Source organism: Cydia splendana, chromosome 1, assembly GCF_910591565.1.
Source record: "Cydia splendana chromosome 1, ilCydSple1.2, whole genome shotgun sequence".
Taxonomy (NCBI): Eukaryota; Metazoa; Arthropoda; class Insecta; order Lepidoptera; family Tortricidae; genus Cydia; species Cydia splendana.
In genome coordinates, this window is record NC_085960.1 from 28835648 (window position 1) to 28854576 (window position 18929).

Sequence of the window (18929 nt, forward strand, 5' to 3'; positions counted from 1 at the left end):
CGTCACTCCATTTAACTACTTTATGGTCTGTCTATATTTTTATTACGCACGCCCTGCTCGTTCTGAATGTGTATTAAATAAGATGAGGACTGCCAGAATTGGAGTTGTTGGAGGCTTCTTTGATTTAATTCTTGCTATTATTTACTTCGTACATAAAAAGTCCTTCTTTTCCAGTACTTTCCCACTTGTAAAGGAGCCTGGCATTCAATTGGTAACTGTTTCTTTACAATTAGTGTAGGCGCTAGTTTTTATGCAGAATCTGCCACTTGAACTTCTAATCCCGGAGGAGCATCTAGGCTAACTTCTAACTTTCTAACTACATATATTGTAATTAGTTTGGTCTCCACGCGACACTCTTCTTCAATTGCAGTTATTGCGACAATAAAATTATAATAACGTAGAGGAGGTAAGCGAACTATATTACTATAGGGGTCATATTGATAGGAGTAAGTGTACATGTTATTATTGTTATGTGTGCGTGTAGCCTGAGCATATTCAACAAATTTTGAACCATCTGGCAAATACATTTTTATTTCTATTTTGTATTACAAATTCTATTTCATTTTATTCTGTTTGTTTATGGATAGGTAAGTACTTAACGATATTTCCATTTAAAGACTAACAAAACAGAAACAAAAGTTTCCTGAAGTCTAACTTCATTGCGAAACGAAGCTATAAAAATAAAACCACTCTCGTAATAACAATAAAATAACGGAAACGTCAAAGTATTTCTAAGGAAAAAACTTTTGCGCCGCGTTTATTGCCAGCGCACCGGCATGAGTTTTTATTGACTCTCCGATTTTACCAGAGTTCACTCAAGTTGAAACAGAATTTTAAAATGTATATTTTGTCGCAGGTTAATTAATTAATTATTAAAACAAACACACCTTACGTAAATGGCTCAGGCAACACTCCTATCAAGAGCTTGAACGGCTTCTTGTGTTATTCATTCATGATCATTACTGTATTGCTAGTTAAATACCTACTTAGATAAGTAAGATAAAGGATGACTCACGCTAGACCGGGCCGTGCCCGGGCCGAGGCGTCCGACATGTCATTTTCTATGCCGGCTGATCGGTGATCACTTGGTACTTTTCATAGAAAATTAAGCGCCGGAAGCTTCGGCCCGGCCCCGGCCCGGTCTAGTGTGGGTCATCCTTAATTTGGATATCATTTTCTCTGTACGAATGCGAATACATGTTATTTTAGTATCCTACTGGGTCCTAGCCTGACTCTTATCCTATAGTACCTACATGTAGTAAACTAACTGTCAAATATCGTTGCTCCCATTATCATTTTCCGAGGCTCTCCCAACATTGGAACGCGACAATGTTCAGTTGTCGAAATACCTAATAAGAATAGTAAAAACCATATAAAATACCTGAACTAAAACTAAATACTCATATCATAAGTATTGTAAATTAAAATTTAATAATTTTTAACCAAAATATCACGTTTCTACATATATCTCAATGTGAAATTTCACTCCTGATAAATATAGTCATTCATGCATTTTACAACAAGATTTTCATAAAAATTCAAGTGAAACTGACTTAATTTAAATATAAAAACCACCGTTCATTTTGTAAAATATAATCGAATGTAGTATTATTAAGATTGTCTACCGAAACTGCGTTTTCAATTCGGATCAACCTATAACAATGCATTACAATACTTTTCATTGCATAGTTTACTTGGTGACTAGCAATTTAAAGTTCTGTCAGTACGGGAAATTGATTTTATTTCAATTTACTCGGGTCAGAAATCAGAAATCGATTTGGTTCTAGTGCGTCATTCATGACAACTCAATTAGATTGAACTATAAGCCATTACCAACAAATATATTATCGCCTACCAATCAGTCAACTCTATTCCTAATTATTTATAGAATTAATTTGTATTCATTGGTTGATAAAATATGTATAGAAATTTATTTGTCGTCCATTAATTTTGTCAATAATTAACGTCTTAAAAATGTCGAAGGATTAGCGGATGGTGCTGGGCATAAAATACGGCGTTGCGTGAACAAGAGATTTCCTTTGGCAGGATTGGTCCTTAGGACCCAAGGATGGATTTAAGAAGTGGAGCCACCGAGATTTTTGATGTAAATTTTTAGGGGGGGTCTCGCAACTTCATCTTGATATCTATATCATTTAAGCTACTAGGCCAAATTTGGTATCGTTTTCGTTTAAATCGGGGATGCAGATTTCATTTCTGATATCATAATGACACAATTCCGAAGTAAAAACACATAAAATATGAAAACAATACTTTTTTTTTAATTCCTCTTCACGCTTAAACCGCTAAACCAATTTAGTTAAAATTTGGTACAGAGATAGTTTGAGTTCCAGGGAATAACATAACCTACTTTAAATCTCAAAAATCATCCTTTATGGGTGTGAAAAGGGAGGTGGAAATTTGTATGGGGATTCAATAACCGCTGAACCGATTTAGATACAATTTGGTATAGAGATATTTTGAGTCCCGGGGAAGAACATAGGGTAGTTTTTATTAAAAAAAAAAATCTCTTAAAAGTGAAAAGGAAGGTGTTAAATTGTATGGGCACTCAATAACGGCTAAACCGATTTAGATGAAATCTATGTCTACATCTTTGATTTACTTGAAAATGATACTAAACTTGACATAGAACCTAAACTTAAACAATTATTAACATCAGACGTCGCCGACGCTTAAAACCCCTCCACCCCCCACCTGCATCAAAAATCTGGGTGGCTCCACTTCTTAAATCCATCCTTGGGTCCTAAGGACCAATCCTGCCAAAGTAAAGTAAAGTAAAGTAAAGTAAGTAAAGTAAATCTTTATTTCAGTACATATATGAGATTGAGCATAAGTATTAGACATAAGGCGTAAGCAGGTACTCGAATAACATAAACCAAGAGTAGATTATACATGGTTCCTACACTAGGCAGTGCCTGTCCTGTAGGTAGCCGACACAGTTACGAGTATTCAAACGACAAGTAGCGCGATAGTTAACACAATCAGACATAGATTATAGTAGGTCATAATTACTATAAAACTAAGCTTATTTAAATAATTTACACATAAATCAATTTATCCTATCATGCTGCGAGGTTAAATATTATATTTACAGTTTGAGCTTAGTAATTTGTAGCGAAATGCAGGTGTGTATGTGTACGTGAGTGTGCAAGTGAAGGGGGAGTTTGTTTGTATGTATGTTATGTTTGTATATAAGTAAATAAACTAGTCCATGTGTTTATCCTCGGTATTTCTTCTATTTCCTCGTAAGATAGCGTATTGAGCCATGTTTTGAGTTTGCGTTTTAGTTCTGCGATTGAGCAATCTTTAAAACTAACTGTTGCACTAACTTTGTTGTAGATGTAAGGTTGGAGAAATACTATAAATCTCTTAGCGAATGCTGTTTTAACTGTTGGGATGGGAATTTTATACTTTCGTTTTTGCATCATAGCTGAGAGATCTGATGATCCAAGAACTCGAGCGTGTTCGTTCAGCACTACCCGCATAATAAACAAACTACGAACGTTTAGTACATCCATATCCCCATACACTTGCTTGGTTGGGTACAAGACTGACTTCTTAAGAATAACTTTTAGTACCGCACGTTGAGCTCTTTCTAACATAATCATAGCTGTTTTAGCAGCCCCACCCCAAGCAGTTATGCAATAAGACAAAATCGGTTGGCAGATACTAACATAAACAGTGCTAAGAAGCTTTTTATCAGCGGAATTGCGCAGGTTCTTAAATATATATATTAATTTACGTATACGATTGGCAGTGAGTAGTATGTGTTGTTGAAAGTCAAGCTTTTCGTCAAATGTAACGCCAAGATATTTTACCGTTTTGGCCCGACTGATATGCTCACAACTACAGTTTGGAATTAGCGACCCGAATGGGCTGCATCTATGTATCACGATATCCGGCAAGCTAGCAGGCGCGGAAGTCTCTTGTTCATGCAACACCGTGGTTGACCTTTTTATGCTCTGAGCACACTCAACTAGATGTGGTAAACAAAAAAATTAAACGATAGGTACAGTCACTACACGGAATTGTTATGCCATTTAGGGTTTTTGCAAAATTGGAAAATCTATAGCGTACCTAAGTTACAACCAATTTAGCTAGGACCCTAAATGGCGCAACAATCGCGGAGCGTGATGGTACAGTCAACAACACTCCCAGCTGTACATCGGTGGACCTTATTACAAAAGGCATAAAGTCCACCGATGTACAGCTGGAAGTGTTGTTGACTGTACCTAAGAAAACTTTTCTAAAATGCCATTTTCCATTAAGAAAAAAGGGATAAAGTTTGTATGGAGAAATGACCGTCCACTATTCTATTAACGATGGTTATGTTTTTTTTTAATGGACGTATAAGTATAAAGTAAAAGTCTACGTCAGGTATGGAATTGACGCTAGTCATTTTTCAATGTTTTATCCCTTAATTCTATGACAATAAAGGTCTACATAAATAATTATAAGTTAAATCCTTGACCTTAACTATAGTTACCATTTTATTTCTTGTTTTCGTGTCATTACCTATTGATTATTTTCGTTTTAGATTTAGGTCCTCTGTTAACTAGAATACCGATTTTAGTCTTCGATTTCACCGTATTTATTGGCCACACGCCAACTTACACTCGGGCGGATCTAGGTTACACTTAAGACTTGGCTTTCGATAACGTAGATACTCGTACTTACGTAGAACATTACATTTTACGTGATTAATGATTATGTAAGTTCCATGTGCGATTAAAACAATAACGCTGGAGTATTAAGCGTATAAATTATTCAAGCGCTCAGGCTGGTACCATTATCTCCTTGCATAGGATTTGGTCCTGCGTACTTGCTTGATACGTTCATCAAAATTTATTACCTATCTATTTCATAATTACTTTTCCTCTATTTCTAAACATTATGGTAGTTTGGAGACGCTTTTTCTTAATATAAACTTAAGAAATACGTTTTACAAATTTCTAAGCAATTTCATTATTGTACTTGTTCAATATTCCCCTTATCAATATTTGAATGTTGGCTCCACGGAAGTTTGCTGATACAACTTTACTGTTTCCTTCCGTTTCATCTTGTATGGTAGTCTAGACAAAGTGTTAAGAGTTCAATGACCTAAAGTTCATGTTTCAACAGACTAAAGCTTGACGCACACATAGGGCGGGTGCGGGTCTATGCATGCCCTTCACATAGAGCGCGGGTCGAGTCGGCGGCATTTAAACAGGCCATTTCGAAGTGAAAGAATAACTTCGACTGTATGGGAGCCGCTTATCGGCCTCTTAACCGAATCACTTTTAAGTAACGATCGGTGGGCCTTATGTTTTTGCAAGAAGGTTTACGAATGTTAAAAGAGATACAGCTAAATCACCCACGTCAAATGCTGGAGCAGCATTAAGGCAAATGCCTGAGCTTCTGGCGCTTCGTTTTCTATGGAAAGCACCACGAGATCACCGATCAGCCGTCATAGAAAATGGCATGTCGGACGCCTCGGCCCGGGCACGGCCCGATCTAGCGTGAGCCATACTTTAATGGTACTACTGTAGTCGCGACCCTGTTATCTTAACACAGTGGACGATGGTACGAGCCAGTTACGCTGGCGAAGGATGGCAAAATGAAATAAAATTTACATCAATATGTAGTACGAATCTCTTCGTCAAATTATAATACACATGAGTGATGGGAGAAGGCGAAAGCTGTTTATAAAGGGACCAATGTTAGGGAGCCTGAGCGAAATGCGTGTTTGAATTACTATACAAATTTACTCTACCCAAAGATAAATTACCGGAAACTTAGGAAGGTCTAAAGATGTTAGGAATACTTAGGCTATGCTACTATGTGCCCTTTCTTTCTCCTGCGAACTCAATGCTAGTGGACGTGTTATCGGTTAAATTAAATATTTAAATAGTTAGCGCAAGTCATTCTGCTACTTAATAACATATAAATAATTATTAAAATCCCGCGAGTGCCCATAGAAAAAGTGCGTTACCCTCTTTAACCCGCCTGCCCCGAGGGAAAGAGTCGGTCGAAATAATTCATCTCTGTCCCTCCCGTATCGACGCTGCTGTGCACCGCGCTCCGGTGCAGTGCGCTCGGGCACCATCGACTCTCATCGTGCGCCGTGTCTAACTGGAGGTGATTATTACTAACTGCATACATTGTTGCTTATCGCTATGACAGCTAAGTGCGACGATTGTGGCAAATTCATCGCGGCCGGCGATATAATGGTATGCACTTCGTGCACCCGTAGCTTTCACTATTATTGTTTAAAAATAACACAAGATGATTTTAAGAGGCTGTCTAAAAACAACAAAAAAGTGAAGAACTGCTCGGCTTGCGTAATGGGGGAAAGGAGCTCTAAAACTGCGCCAACAGTGACAACACCAACGAGTGCTGCGATCTTATCCAGAGGGACACCGACTGCTTCGTTGCAGGCGCCGCCGGCCGGTAATGACTTGAGCGACGCCGCAGCCAGCCCCCTCTTGCGCACCGCGACCCCTCCCTCCCGCGCGGGCTCGGCAGAGCCACCGCAGGCCACCTGTAGTTCTATCGGTGACTTGGAATTACGGCTTACGGATTTAATTACGACAACGCATCGAAACTTAGAAGTCCAACTTAGGGAAATAATTAAAACCGAGATATCTGCACAATTAGCTGCCGTAAAAAATGAACTTGACCAAAAAATAATTTTATTGGAGGAAAAGACGAATAAAATTCAGGACTTAGAAGACAAGCTTACTGTTGCACAGGAGCGTGTCGCTCAGCTCGAGAACGAGTTTGGGGCGCACCAGCAGTGGCTCCGCATGAGTAATTTGGAAATCTCGGGAGTGCCCGAGCTGACAAACGATTCTCCCAGTACTGTCGCCATCAATATAGCAAAGCATGCCGGCGTTACTCTCGGGCCGGGTGATATCGAATTTGCCCACAGGGTTCAGCCTGCGCGCCCCCTACAAGGCCGACCAAAAAATATTATTGTCAAGCTGAGGCAGCGCGCGCTCAAAGATAATATTTTATCCGGATTACGCAGATCTCGTGGTGTTACAACGGCGGACATTGGCTTCAGCGGAGAATCGCAAAAGATTTTCGTTCACGACCATCTGACTCCTGCCAATAAGAAGTTATTTAAAGACTGTAAAGATTACTGTTCTTCAAAGAATTATAAATATGTCTGGGTCAAGAATTGTAATATATACGTCCGTAAGGCTGACCAGGCTCCATTTCTTCACATTCGTTCAGCCTCGGACTTTCGCAAAATTGTTTAACTTACTGTTACTGACGTCAATTTTATTCTCATTTCAAAATTTTGCATGTCTTGTTTTAAGAAATAATTGTTACTTATTACAATTAAGGGTAAACGTAACACTCACACTACTACACATACACATAGTACACCTTTACACAAAGTCACACAATACACTTATAAATGTTAATCTGAAGTCGCCCTTTCATGACGTCACGAGAGTACTTCGCTTTACCATGTCGCTAACATCACTGGTTATCAACCAATTTAAATATAATTTGTATACTTCGTATCAGTACTTTCCAAGTGCGCCATTACCACGTCTCCTCTAAAGAATTTAAAGGTATTTTATCAGAATACACGTGGGTTACGTACCAAAACGCTTCAGTTTTATCGAAATGTGTTATGTCATAATTACGACGTAATTATTATTACAGAGAGTTGGCTATGTGACGGCGTTCTAGACACGGAACTGTGTGATCAGCGATACGATGTTTTTAGATTGGACAGGGACAGAGTGTTGAGCGGTAAAGCCGACGGTGGCGGCGTAATGATTTTGGTGCTTCGATCCCTGGGGGCCCGTGCGCGTCCCGAGTGGTTGCGCACTGGCACGGAATGTTTATGGGTTACTATTCCAGCTATTTCGTTGCGCTCTCACATTAATGACTCCTCGTTACAGTATTGCCGAAATCTACACCTGTGTTCAATCTACGCGCCACCGGGCCCCTCACTGGCAAATAATATTACGAACATAAACTCTATGCTCGAAAAGGTGTTCTCTGAAGCACCCAACGCGTATTTATTTGTAGCAGGAGATTTTAATTTGCCTCATATTAAATGGAGTAGCGAAGCACTGCCAGTGTTTGAAAGACGAGGAGCTGTAGGAGTCCAAAATGCCGCATCCTTACTGGTCGAAAGCTTTCTTTTTGCAAACTTAGAACAACATAATTTCACACTAAACTGTAGTAATAATACTTTAGATCTAGTCTTTGCCAATTTCTCATGTGAGGTTTTAATTTCTGATTTTCCTCTAGTCACCGCAGATAAATACCATCCTCCTCTTGAAATAACTATAAGTGACATCTTTTGCGGCCCTTTAAAAGACACTCCGGTACCAAAATTTAAATTTCGCAAAGGTAATTATACTCACATAAATAATAGCCTTAATGACATTGATTGGCACTCTTACCTTTCCTCAGACTCAATGGATCATGGGCTGTCTAAGTTTTATAATGTGCTTAACGAGGTAATTGCTAAGCACGTACCACTTGATTCCCGCTCTAATAAACGTAAGTATCCCATTTGGTACAGCACCTGCTTAATTAAGGTTATTAAAGAAAAGAATAACATGCACTCTAAATGGAAAAAATATAGAAATCCTCTTGATTATGATAGTTTTTCAATATTACGCAAACGTCAAAAACAGCTGCAAGAAATGTGCTGGAAACGTTATCTCCTCTCGGTCCAAGATGGGATAAAAAGTAATCCAAAGCAGCTCTGGTCTTTTGTAAAAGCTCGCCGGGGCGGTTCCGCATACCCTAAGTCATTTGAATACCAAGGTCAAACTTTAGATGATAATGCTGAGATTTGTGAAGGTTTTAATAATTTTTTTCACTCCGTATTTAGCTTGCCTCTCACAGTTTACCCTGAGATGCATCTTGCGCCACCCTATTGTAACAGCGAGCAGATTGTCTCGGCAGTAAATATTTCACCCGTAGAAATAGAAAATTTACTATCTAAATTAAATCCCAATGGCGGCGCTGGCAGCGATGGGATCCCCCCCTTTTTTATTAAACACTGTGCATCGAGCCTGAGTCATCCACTTGCTATATTATTTAAAAAGTCTCTATCTGAGGGTTTATTTCCGGAAAAATGGAAAGAGGCCTTAATTGTCCCAATTCACAAGAAAGGACCCAAATCTAAAATAATAAATTATCGCCCTATATCAATTTTAAATCAGTTCGCTAAAACGTTTGAGAAAATTATATTAAATAATATTTACAATGTAATTAACAAAGGTATTCCCCCTCAGCAACATGGATTTCTCAGAAATCGTTCTACAATTTCGAATCTAATAGATTTTACGAACTTCGTGGTTAAAAATATGGATAAAAGAAAGCAGGTTGACGTGATCTACACAGATTTCGAAAAAGCATTTGACAGAGTGGATCACGTCATCCTGCTTCGCAAGCTACACTGGTTGGGTCTCCGTGGTGATGTCTTTAGATGGGTTACGTCATACGTGTCGAACAGGCGGCAAGCGGTAGTCCTCGGTGGATGCAGGTCAAACTTTGTGAATGTCCCTTCTGGTGTCCCCCAGGGGTCGCACCTCGGTCCGTTGCTTTACAACGCATATCTCTTTGATATTTACTCAGTATTTAGATTTTCAAAGTTTCTTATGTATGCTGACGACAAAAAAATCTTCACGGATGTCAGTAGTTTCAGCGACTGTCAACAGCTACAGAGTGATCTGGACCGTTTATCTCAGTATTACATTAACAACCGTATAACTGTAAACATAACAAAATGCGCCCAAATCTCCTTTACCCGTAGTCCTTGTCCAATTAAGTTTCAGTATGGTATCGGAGGTGAAGCTGTAGAACGAGTATACTCAGTGAGGGATCTTGGGGTGACCCTTGATTCAAAATTAACATACGTTCAACATATCGACGATATTGTGAACCGTGCTTATAAAAATCTGGGTTTCGTGTTTCGCGTCTGTGGTGAATTCGAGGATGTCGGATGCATTAAAATAGTATACTATGCGTATGTCCGAAGCGTCCTTGAATACGCTAGCTGCGTTTGGTCTCCCCAGTATATTATTCATAAGGAAAAAATAGAGAAAATCCAGCGCTCCTTCTTGCGCCACCTGGGCTTCCGTATCAGACAATGGGATACCGACTACGAGTCCAGGTGTATTCGTCACCGCTTACTTAGTCTCCAGGATAGAAGGGTTTTACTAGATATTACTGTATTGTACGACATACTCTCGGGGCGAATTGACAATTCTCCTTTGCTGTCGGAGATCAAATTCTCAGTGCCATCAATTAGAACTAGGAATTCTGAGCGTTGTCTGTTTAGTCTACCCAAAGTTCATACCAACTATGCTCAAAATTCGCCCATCAATCGTATTCTAAAACTATATAATAAACAATTTAGTAGTATCGACTTGTTCGACTGCACAAAAACAACTTTAAAGAATCGTGTTCGGTCACTGCTACTGAAATCCAAAATTAGCGACAATTGACAAAATATAACTAGATAGATAAGTAAATTATAATGCATACATTCATCGTAGTCGTCTCACACCATACACTCTATCACAGACAAATACACACACACACAAACACTAACACATGCACGTAAACACACACACACGTTACGCAAGCCCATGCACCTACTTTGTGAAATGTATTTTTCCTCCCTTCTCTTTTCTTAACATTTTTGTATAGTTTCCACTTAGTTATTGCATATTAACTGTATTATTGTGGACATCTGTTATTGGCTTTGTATTTTGCTCACTGTGCCATGTATTTTTACTTTTTGTATTGCTGTTGATGCCCCAAATAAATAAAAAAAAAAAAAAAAAAAAAAAAATGTATATAAGCATAAATTTTGTAGCTGAATAATTTGATTGGAAAGTCAAAGAAAGTATGAAGAAAGGGGAACAAGTAAAGTAAGTACCTACCTAATAAATACTATATTGTACGAAACAAGACAATAACAACAATAATAAATACCTAAAATATATTATGTAATAACTAATTTTATTTCGATTTAATATTAGTGATTCAGGCTGCGTAATATCCCGTACACTATTTGCCCTAGGTTAAAATGTTTGCTAAATTTTACTTCCTAACTTACGTCCGTATTGATCGACGTGGATATCATTGAACTAAAATGCGAGAGTATGTAATGGCTCCTCTACACGATGGGCCAACGCCGGCTACTCCAAGGGACGCAGCCATGTGGTAGAACGAGATAGCAATATCACTTGCTCCCTCTAACGCATAAATGCGTCCCTTGGAGTGCCCGGCGTTGGCCCATCGTGTAGAGGAGCCATAAGGGAGGCTTGACTTTTGTAATCATACAATTTGCAAAGAAGAAAGGCAGTACACTGAGTTTCTGCGAAAACTGGTTAAGAATTCATTGCTTTACTTTCTCGTTACCGACTTGTAAGTAAGTATATTAGATATAATTTTAAATTTCGTCTGCATAATATTACCTGTGTACGAATGTACCCGGAAAGCTGCAGTCCGCGACGAATGGCGCCGTATTAGTAAGATCATCACTCATCGAGATTCACAATGATGACCACGACCACTCTGGCAAGAGTGTACCGACTAAGAAGAAGAATATTACCTGTGAGTTGCTAACGTTGGCGTTGTTAGAATACAATAGTTATTTGTTTTACAAGGGGGCAAAGTTGTTGTTTAACCGCTCGTGCTTTGATACCCGAGCAAGCGAAAGATTCCAAAATTGAACCACGAGCGTAGCGAGTGGTTCGAAAAATGGAATCTAGAGCGTTGCGAGGGTTTCAAAGCACGAGGGTTAAACAAAATTTTCCCCCGAGTGAAACACAAAATTTTTCACCACACCAACCCGAAGCAAATATTAAATGTAAAATATCAAACAAAATCAAACCAAATCAAATTCAAATTAATGTTTTTAAATATTTATCATCCAAAATCATCATTTAAAAGTCAATTCTACCAGCAAACATAAGAAAACGACTCAAAATTTTCATTTGATTTCTTTGCCTCACATGTGAATTACTGATAGCAAAGTGCAACTTTGCTATCCGTTTTTGAAGTGCAAAGTAAGCCTTTCCGAGCTGCTGTGGTGGAAAATTTATTTTAACTGATGAATCCTCTTCATCAGGCACAGCTGCTCAGCTAAGCAGGCACTGTAAAACTTTAAGTGGATTGGAACAAAAAATATGTAACAAAACCAACACTGATATTCGAGGTAGATTTGTCTTGAATTATTTAATTTAATTCGGTAGGTACGAATATCTATAGGATTATACTTACCTCTTTATTCATAAACGCACTACGAGCCTCAATTAATTAATTTATGTTTTGTTCCTTTCTTACAAATACATACATCAAAATGACGGATTAAGACAAACGATGATTAGCTTGTAATAATGAGGCTTGTAATTAGGGTTTCTGCTCGAGAATTCTCGAGGCGAGAAATCTCGAGAAATTTGTCCTAAGACGATACGGAAAAAAAAAACACTCAATGCCTCGAGAACTCGAGAAATAAATCTCTTGTGATAAGTAAAAAGAAAACACGCGTATAACACGTGATGTGTCTATAGTGTTATTCTTTTAACTACCTGATTAAATAAAGGTAAACAATGTTTTTTTTTTACATTTTCAGATACTTAAAATATTCATTAGGTAGTTAACCAACCAAATAAAAAACTGCCTTGATCCGTCCCCTATCCTATCGTTCTTGGCTTCAATCCATTTTCAGGTTTTAAAACTTTTGAACTGTCATGACGTGTCTTTTGATTAAAAACGCTTTAAAAAAAATAGTAACTATTACTTGTGGTAGCAAAATAATGTATACTATCGTATATAATTTGTAATTGTTACATATTTGCAGTGATTTAATTTTCAAAAGTGTTTTTTAGACTCGACAAAACCGATTATCTTCTTTCTAATGCTAGTAAACGAATTATGTAATAATAAGTAATAACAAATATATTTATTAAATTACTATTGATAAATCAAATCATCTCTATATATTCCTATTAGCAAATTATCACAATTTTAGCAGCTTCATAGCTACGTTGACTTATTACGTAGTAAAACTTCTGTAAGTTTGTCACATCGAGTTAAATTTATCTTGAATATTATTGCCTAATAAAATACCATAGGTATTGTGGTTTGATTACGTTTTGTTAAATACCTAAAGAAATACACTATAGCATATCACATCGCCGGCGCGCACGCCTGCTCCTATAGTTTTTATTTTGTTTGTTGTTGAATTATTGATTATTGAGTGCTATTTATGGTAACTAAAAATTTACCTTATGTTTGATTATTGATCTCACCTACGATTCCTATGAGTCTACTTTATAAAAAAGCAAGTTTTATGAAATTTTCAAAATTTCTCGAGATACTCGAGAAACTCAAGAAATCTTGGTCGAGAATTCCCGTGCCACGATAAATTAAAAAGGTCGAGAAACCAGAAACCCTACTTGTAACGCGTTTATAAATAAAGGGGGTTAGTGTTTAAATTCATCTTGTTAAACCACTATAAGTGTAGGTAGGTAGGTACTTATGTAGTACCTAAATAAATAGGTAAATTCTATTCACGTAATATTTTTTGCATATTGTATAAAAGTTGGAGGGAGTCGGAGTAATAAAGTATTTAACACTCTGAATCCAGTAATAATAAATAATAGAAGGCAATATAACTTTATTTCAAGTTCGTCTTCATATCTTGATATACCTAAACACTTTATCACTTGTGATAAACAGATCTAACATAACATTCGACTTTATTTTTTACTCGCGTAACATATTTACTTTACTAGAATAAAAAGACTACCTTTAACCTTCAAGTTTCGAGTTCACGAAGTTTTAAGAATAGGAATATAATAGGTGTACTTAGGTACTTATTTCAAGCTTGACAACTGTCGTGTCTTCTTAGATGAATTTTAAAGTTTCACGTGTTATATAGTTACTAGTTTCTGCCTGCGACTTCGTTTGCGTAGCATGATGATGATTGATAAAAACTATCCTTTGTTCTGCCCCGAGGCTCACACCTCCATACCAAATATCATCTAAATGGGTTCAGCGGTTTAAGTGTTAAGAGGTAACAGACAGATAGAGTTACTTTTTCATTTATAATATTAAGTTATAGTATAATTAAATTAGTATTAGTAATCAGATATATAAGTAGGAATAACTAACTTTAGGTGCCTATACGTATATTACGACACCGTCACGACAGTAGCTCTTATTAGTAATCTCTTAAGTGAACTCTCTACAGCATATTTATTATATTTATAATAAATATAGATTGTGTCCGTAATTAAGCTCTGGCTTGATACTTATTGACGTGATTAACGTCTTATAAATCGATGAACACCGGTAGCATACACGAAAAAGTGGCACGTTGTGGACAAATCTCCATGGTAACGTTGTTGTGGACAGATCTCCATGGTAACGTTACGTAATGTATTGTAATGGTAATGTTTTCTTATGACGTTATCACGCAAAAGTATCGTCCGTAAACCGACTTTACAGACAACCATATTTTTTTCCGTCTTATTTTCCTTATTATAATACCTACAAAAGAAGATTTCATAAAGTAGCTCCCGATACTCTGTTAATAATAAAGTAAGCAGGTACTTACGGTTCAATATGAGATGGATTTTATTAATTGCAGCACTTTTAATAAAATATCTATTATGCTATCGTTATCCAGGATTCGTTATTCAAGGCATTTTCAGCAGAGTAATTGCGAACGGCTATCTTTGATGCCGATCTATTTTATTAGTTTATGTGTTATAAGAGCTATTGAATACTTATTATCGTTTTTATCGTGGTGATAACGAAATGTAAGGACAGCTAAATATGCACTCACCTTGCCTCAAAGTACCTATATATGGCAAGTAACCAAACCATCTTAATACACGTGTACTAGTCCTTTGGAGTAAGTTGTCCATAACCGATACCAAGCAGGGTCAAAACAAACATTGAATTCTCTCCTTAGTAGACTTAGCACTAGTGCACCGCGACGACTACTTACTCGTCTGTTATAACTGTATGACGACGGATATTCTATCTCGTTTTCTCGCTTCTGTCGATAAAGTAGAGTGCTTTTACGTCAGCTTACCTCAATCCCTAAAAACCATTTTCGTGATGCTGCACGCAATTTGGCATTTACGCCATTTACATAATTGATATTTTCGCAAAAAGCTAAGCCAAACAACTTAATACCTCCGGGATACCATGCCATACAGTGAAATATTTATTTAATCATATTTATGAATATTGGAAAAACAAGGCTTGCCTAAGTTCATATACCTAAATACTCGCACTTAAATTATGTTTTATGAATACATGAAAATATTATACGTGTAAAAATTACCTTGGTTACGAAGAAGCCTTTGAGAAATTTTGAAATACGTAATAAAACGAAATTGCACTTTACAGTTGTCAGTATGTGCAAAGAGAATAGATAGTATAGAGGGGTCCCTGTCATAGTAAATTTTATAGTCACAGTAAATTTACTGCCATCTATCGACACACGAATAAAACTCAAAATGAAAACGTATAAAATTATCAAAAAAATGTATATATATATAGATAAATGATTTTATTATTTTTATATAATTTTGACACATGGTCATTCACTGATATCTATGTGTTAAAATTGTTAAATATGAAACGGTGTCGTCACGCCATCTAGCCGAGCATAGGCTAAAGGTGTGTGCGCCATCTATCCGAGAATGACTTTTTCTTGATTTCCGAGGCACGTTTTTCCTTAGACTTTATTCATCTTATACGAAGTTACATATGTCTTTGGTATGTGTAACGCCGACGACACTTTATGTGTCCGAAATCTTACAATTACCCTCAAAGACCTTACAAACCGTGTAGGTATATTCTGCAATTCCATAGATTTTTTCTTAGTCGTACGTACCTAATTACCGGACTTTCCTGTTTTTCGCCGCAAATTCGATTTGAGCAATCCGGATCCCACGAAACTGTACAGGGTTCGAGTCCCGAGCGATCCACTTTCGTTAAAACCCTTGTTTAGGGATAATGTATTCCGCTTAATGCGGATTCGACTTTTCTGGATTTATGGAACGAGGCCATGGGTTGGCAATTAAAACTTGATGCGGGAGCGGAACGGACATCAACATTCAGCCGTAAGTAATGACTTGTCGTGTTATTCCTACGTCATACAGGCCAATTCGAACGTACACTGATATCAGAATGATATCAAACTGATATCACTCAGTTATCATGCACTTCGCTCGTACACGTCCATACAATGTATTGGCGCGGGCGAGACGCACGATGACTAACAAGCCAATTCGAACGTACACTAGCTGACATCAGAATGATATTTGAATCATGTTATTTAGTATCGTGAATTTCAATCGTACTTGTCCGTACATACACTGAGAGAAAAATCATCACCAGGAATTAAAAAACAGTTCTGTACTGGGGGAAAAAATGAAGTTTAGTAATAATTATGGAAGTTTCACTATTTCTGTAAAGTTTATTTATTTCTACAAATAGCTCAGTAATCCTAAATCTAATTTCAAGAAACAGATAATAGAAATTGCAAGAACTAATAGAAATTGCATAAGTCAATTTGTTCCTATTAGTTGACTCTCCTTGTCCCCGGATTAAGTTTTTTTTTGTAATTCTAAGTGTGTTTTTGTTATACTTTTCTCTCAGTGTATATTGGCGCGGGCGAGACGCGCGATAACTAAACATCATGATTCAAATATCATACTGATGTCAGTGTACGTTCAAATTGGCCTGAAAGTTTATTTCGCTTAGTGCTTGCAAATGGAGCTAGGACTTCCGAAACATGTCGCGCGAGTGTCTAATACCGTCTGAGAAATAGGCCCCTGTCATCTGCACGGATATGATGGCCGTTCTTGTCTACGTGACAGTGTGATAAAACGGTATCCGTCACTTTCTATCCCGCGGTGTTAAAAAGTGGGTTATTTTATCACGTGGATAAAGCCATCCATCATAATACGCCGGCTGATTTCACTATTGAACTTATATTATACCGGTTTGATTCTTAATTATTCATAAAATACGAGAAGATTTAGGTAGTTATATCAAGTGGGGTAATAAACCCAAACGTAGCCAGTTATTAAGAGTCAAACGAACTTAATCATCACCAAACAATCGAAGTAAAGGATGACTCACGTTAGACCGGGCCGTGTCCGGGCCGGAGCTTCCGGAGCTTACGTTTCTATTTTATGACAGATGACCGTGATCACGTGATGCTTCCATAGAAAACGAAGAGCCGGAAGCTCTGGCCCGGACACGGCCCGGTCTAACGTGAGTCATCCTTAACCCTGTTATTATAAAACGACATTGTGAAATTTAACAAGAATTTTTAAGTTTCTCGTACAAAACTTCTACTTGCTTCTCGTACAAAACTTCTACTTGCTTTATTTTCTTTGCATAATAATTTTAGCAACAAAAAACTAGTACTTACCAGAGATAGATAAATGTTACGTCAGTATTCATGCCAAGTATCATGTCATTTTAGCATGTCATTAAATGAGAACGTAATTTCAATTGTATGGGAGACTTTTGTCGGCGGGTTCGTGTGACCCTTAAATGCTATCCTGCCCCAAGGGTAATGAACAAAGGTTTCTGTTACCAGATAATTGTTAATCTAACTTGGTAACTGTTTATATTAATAAGTAGATTTATATTAAATTAGAGGAACAGCGTGTGTACTTACACAGCTTCACATGAATCGAGCTTAATTTATAACAGATATCGATAATGTTTTACCATTAATATGGCATCATCTTTAATGTAAGTACATATCCTTTTAGAAGAAGGAAGATTTATTTTTTTCCAAGGTGCATCATTGTCCTATACCTATGAATGTAATCGCATATGATCCATTATAAGGATGTTTCGGGCAAATGAAACGGCGCGGCGACAAACGTGCTACGAGTTGAAACAAAAGTCACATGGGAAACATAGGACTATTAGAGTAAAATGTAAATAGATTACTACTTATAATTATATGAAACATTTGTATATCTGAAAGTTTCAGATGATTTAGTCGTAGTAACCAGACTACTTATATAAAAAGACGTAGACACATCAAAAGATGAATACTTCACTCTCACTGATTAACCTAATTAAGCACGCTCTCAACTTAAGATGACAATACAAACATTGAAACTAAAACTTGCACTTTCGCACAAAAAAGTCGCCAACAGACGGCAAACTTACCTGTAAAACATCCCAACACACACACACAACACAGCACTGCAGCACAGTTCACTATACACATACATCAGCGTGATATGAACGCATTTTTGCTACAAACAGAAGTAACCTTCGCAACGTGCTCTACCCCTGAAGGTAGGTTTTGACTGAGTCGGCTACGCCGAGGGGCGGGAGGGGAGTCTGGCGCCGCGCAGGCGGGCGAATTCACCCCCGTTCACCCTCTATTGGAACTTTATTTTTTCTGCTATCCGATCGCCACTTGAGTCTGCTGATTCTGAGTACACTTAAAAACTAGAAAAGTGCAATTAGCGGTTAGGTTCCGATGCCTTCGTCTGATTACTTCAGCTTGTAGGTTCTTTTACTCGGGATGTGAGTACAATTGGCACTTTTACGGCGGCGGAGAGAAAGGAGTACAATTATTTTCCAATTAAAGAGGGTTGGGTTAATAGGGCCAATTCAATCCTGTTCTAACGCGTAAAATCTGCGCCGATTAGATTTAATTGGAACTAAACATTGGTGACTGGTGAAAACGTTTTAAAGGTGGTTTAATTAATATAAAAATTTATTAGTATCGCTCGTAGACGGATCTGCTTGATTAGTCTGTTTTACATTATATTTCTTTATGTAGGAGTATGATACCTACTTTATCATTCAGTATCTACTTAGTAATACTTATTTACGATGTCAGAGACAGACAGTCAAACACACAACAAGATTTA

General features: G+C 37.4%; 1 protein-coding gene across 1 annotated transcript in view; it reads right to left on the reverse strand.

The window, feature by feature from the left end:
- Window positions 1-18722, reverse strand: part of LOC134797074 (uncharacterized) — a 120010-nt gene extending 101288 nt beyond the window's left edge. The window contains exon 1 of the mRNA XM_063769300.1: window positions 18214-18722. The gene's annotated coding sequence lies outside the window, so the exon portion shown is untranslated. The remainder of the gene's footprint in view (window positions 1-18213) is intronic.
- Between the last annotated feature and the right edge of the window lie 207 nt (window positions 18723-18929).